We start from the raw sequence: 4,728 nt of genomic DNA, 5'->3' as shown, positions 1-4,728 counted from the left end.
ATAATTTTCCAAAATGGAGCATTGCTGGGTTCAATGATAAACATCTAACTATTTTAAAATAGCATACAATACTGAAACATTGATTGCTAGACATGTTTTAATTCGCCAGCTCTTAGTATGTAAACTTTCTTTTTTTTTTTTAAAGTATATTTTTATTGATTTTAGAGAGGAAGGGAGAGGGAGAGAGACAGAGATAGAAACATCAATAATGAGAATTATTGATCAGCTGCCTCCTGCACCCCCCACACTGAGAACTGACCAGCAACCTGGGCATGTGCCCTTGACTGGAATTGAACCTGAGACACTTCAGTCCGCAGGCTGACGCTCTATCCACTGAGCCAAACCAGCTAGGGCCCCTTTGTGATTTTCAATGTTGACCAGACTCTTTGTCCCAATGACCAGGGAGAAGAAGGAAGTCACCAGAGCCAGGCCAGACGCAAGGAGGCAGATCCATTAGCGGCTGGACACAGAGAGGTTTAGCGTTTTTCTGGGAACAAGTGGCATTCCTTGACCTCTTCCTCCGGGAAGCCTGCCTGAATTAGCGATGGGCCTCACCCTCCATACACAGTCGACTGGAACATCTGCGAGGCACGCCTGGTGCCCTTGCCCGTGGCTGAATTGGCATGGAGGGTGGGTGTAGCTGCCGGTTCTCGGGGTTTCTGCTTCTTTCCAGGAGCCTGGAGAGCGAGACCCTTTCACCCCCACACTCAGGCCTTAGTGCCCCCCACATGACTCCTAGAGAAATGAGGAGCCAGCGTCCTTATATCTGAGGACATCCTGCTTGTGTTGGCAGGACTCCTCAGCCCCTCTTCCAGCCCCCCAACCCCACAGCCTCTCCTTCGGTGGGGGAGGGGGGCATTCAATGGAAGGCTGTGGTCAGTATGTATACTTTCTTGAAAGTAAGAGAAATACTTAATGGAAGGTCTGAGGCATGGCTATGCATTTTTGAAGGACATAGAAAGGAGGTTTGAAGGCGAATTTGAAAGTGTGACATTTGTGAAGGTTGTGTATGTGATGAGAAGGAAAAGAGAAATGTTGAAAGAAAGAAAGAAAGTGAGGTTTCAGTCTCCAAGCCTGGCAGGACAGGGTAGCTGGACACTTCTTAAGCTAAACCAGAATATTCAGAAAACCAGCAAGGATTAAGGTTCAGTGAAAATAAGAAGTTAAGCCAGCACAGTGTCTTACTTCTTATCCAACGCTACGGGAGGGAGGCCCCTTCGTGGGATGGTGGGAGGGAGGAATGATGCAATGGATACTCCCTGTACTCACCCCCTTACTAACCCTCAGCCTAATCCTAATGCTTGCTCCCTGCATTTTTAGATTTTTGCAGTCCCGCACGCAGGAAATCTCTTGGATAACCGTTAACCAGCTCCTCCTACACCCTTACGGCCCATTGCCCCTGGACCCCCCAGATCCCGACCTCGCTTAAACTCCGCCCATATTCAGCTCGGAAGCAGTCAAGGTCAGATGTAAGGTCTGGGGCTAGGAAAATAGGGTCTTTCCTGATCCCACCCGCTGGGTTGGACAAAACCACCCAGAACTGCCGAGCCACATCCGCTGGACAGTAGCTGCCATCCTGGGACCCACCAGAGCATCCTGTTGTGCTGACGGCCGATAAATAACCACCGGAGACTTATCAGGACGGCCAGGGTGCAGCTGCACCAACCTCCCGCTCATAAATCACCCACCACAAGCACCTCAGATAAACCTAGTTGGTCCAAGAGCAGCATAAATATCTCTGCCAGCCATAGGTGGGTGTGACTCCCCCGGCGTGCACCCCCCAGACTGCGGGACCTCACCCGAGAGCTTCCAATAAACGCGATCTTTCGCTCTTACCCTGCTTGTCTTGGTCAATTTATTGGCTTTGGTCAGATTAAATCTTACATCTCAGATTAAACCTTACATTAAACCTTACAATTATAAAAAGTATATAATCTTTAAATCATATATACACATATCTATTTAATAGTCTTTCAAGTTAGATTTCAAAACTATAACCAAGGCATGACTTTGAGACATTTCATGGGCCCTGAAATGTTTTCAAAAGTTTATTCTCTCTTCTTAAAGGATTTTTTTTAATAAAGCCAATTTAATATACTTGAAATCACATAGAAAGCTTTATCAAATAAAAATTAATAAATATATATTTTAAGTTTTTGCCTCTAAGAAAGGGCAAAACAAGTTATTTTATTTAAAATTTCTTAAAATACAGCAATAGAATTTTAAGATATAATTTAAAATAACAAAAGCTCCTCGCTACCACATTTTAAATTAGGCTACAGATAGGCAGTATTTACACCTCATAAATCAGACATAAAACTTTACTAAATTTACTAACTTTATTAATAAAAGTACCTACCATAAGAAGCCAGTATCTTTATAAGAAATTCTTCACTTATACGACTGGCATCCCCTATCATCCCACTGGTCAGGGTATTGTAGAACATACCCACTCTACCCTAAAGGCTATATGGTTAAAACAAAAAAGGGGGAGTAGAGGAATAACCCCCAGAGATAGGCTAAATAGGGCACTGGACTTTTAAAATTTTTTAAGTCAGCAGCATGGGGAAATGGCTGCTGAAAAACACTTTGTTCCTCAGGAACGTAAGCCTAATCCTAAGTGATGCACCGGGATCAGGAGTCCTCCTTGTAGAAGGGCCGGTGGAGTTACTAACTTGGGGAAGAGGGTGTGCTTGCGTTTAGGTTCCAGATGCAGACCCCAGGGACCGAGTTTGCGATCGGATCTCTGAGGAAGAGGCAGGACACGCTCCAGCGGAGGGGTCATCGGCAGACGGAGATGACGCCTCCTCTCACCTGGGCTCTCTGAAGGGGCTGGATGCGGAAGCTCAGAGCATTCTCTGGGAACTCTTCCTGGAGGTTGATTTTGGCTTTGAGCGCCTTGACTGGACTCTTGCCAGTGACTTCGGCTGAGGTTCACTGGACTCATATGATTGATCCACCAACCTTCACTCTGCAGACTTGGAATGATCCTGATCCTCCTCTGACTGCTAACGACTCGGACTATATTCACGGCACTTGGGTGAGGCCTGATGGACATTTGGGGGACTGTCGTTTTCAAGCTTTGTTTAACCAGACCCTCACCTGGAATGTACCCACTGTTCCCCTGTGTATTCCTTAATAGCTTTTATTGTGTCTACTATGGTAATTATCTCTTGGGTATATAGAAGGCCTCTAATACATCATTAGATATTTTGAAATTGCATGAGGAAATTCAGGCTATAATGAGTGCAAAGGGACCTGAGCTTCCGCCTGCGGAAGTAGCAGCTAAGATTTTTAATGAGATTGAAAGTTGGTTTTCTTCTACCCGGTAGACCTCGTTATTGGGTTCCAGGATTATGCTACTTATATGCATAACCATTCTGCTTTGTCTACTTCCAGTCTACATCCAAGCCATTGGAGGAAGCCTCCAATCCTTGCAAACACGAACTGCGCCTAAAACACAAAGAAGGGGGAGATGTAAGAGGCCATGGGGGTCCATGAAAGGCCTGACCCCACTCCAAGTCATGTAAAGGACATGAACTTGGCTTGCACCCCAGTTCTTGTGATCTAGGCAAGCAGACATTTTGTCATAGCAACTGTTTGTCATAGCAACCGTCAAACATAGATGGAACTAGACAAAGCTTGCCCAGTCTTGCCCAGCCTGTAACGATCTGCTACTTCCCCATGATAGGCCAAGCCCTAGCAGTGATCTATGAAGCATGACCAGCCACCGCTCAGCTATAAAACAGTGTGTGTGAAAAATAAAGTTGCTGGTGCCTTGTGCCAGTCCTCCTAACCCCGGTCTCTGGTGCTTCAATCCCACGCCACCTCTACCCTGCGGGACCCTTGGGAGCGGGTCTCCACAGGATCTCATCTCCTCACCCCTTCCTTCGGCCATGGGGATATTCTTGTACCCCACTCCTGTCCGCTCCTCCAACCCCTGGCTCTCTGGGTCTCCGCTCTGGGTGACGCACACCCTACGCAGGCCCCCTGCCGCCTTCAGTAGTCAGCCCTCTCCAACCCCCTCCATCCTCTTCCTCACCTGCTGGTCCTGAGCCTTCATCCCCTCTCACCCGCAGGGGGTCCCCTGAGGAGTTAGGCTGAGGGCGCTGGTTCTCAGACTGGAAAATTAGTTCCCAGCTGGTCATGAACGCTCCCACACTCTCCCCTTAGACCAGTGGTTCTCAACCTTGGCTGCACATTAGAATCACCTGGGAATCTTTTTAAAATCCTGATTTCTGGGCCTCATCCTCTGGAAATTCTGTTTCTTCCTTACTAATGTGTGGCCCCACCCCCATAACAAAGAAACAGAATTTCCGGAGGAAGGAGGCCCAGAAATCAGGACTTTAAAAAGATTCCCAGGTGATTCTAATGTGCAGCCAAGGTTGAGAACCACTGCTCTGTTGGATCTGGTTGGAGCACGTGCAGGAGGCAACCAATTGTCCTATCTCTCTCACATCCATGTCTCTCTCCCCTCCCTCCCTTCTACTCTCTCTAACAACCAATGAAAAAATATCCTCGGGTGAGGATTAACCAAAAAACAAAACAGTGCGGCTGGGGTGGCTCAGTGGTTGAGCGCCGACCTATGAACCAGGCGGTCAGGGCACAGGCCTGGGTTGCAGGTTCCATCCCCAGTGGGGGGCGTGCAGGAGGCAACAGAGCCATGATTCTCTCTCATCATTGATGTTTCTCTCTCTCTTCTCCCTTCCTCTCTGAAATCATTAAAAA

The sequence above is a fragment of the Myotis lucifugus genome, unplaced genomic scaffold (genome assembly GCF_000147115.1).
Source record: "Myotis lucifugus unplaced genomic scaffold, Myoluc2.0 scaffold_208, whole genome shotgun sequence".
NCBI classification, from domain to species: Eukaryota; Metazoa; Chordata; class Mammalia; order Chiroptera; family Vespertilionidae; genus Myotis; species Myotis lucifugus.
This window is presented reverse-complemented; position numbering follows the sequence as displayed.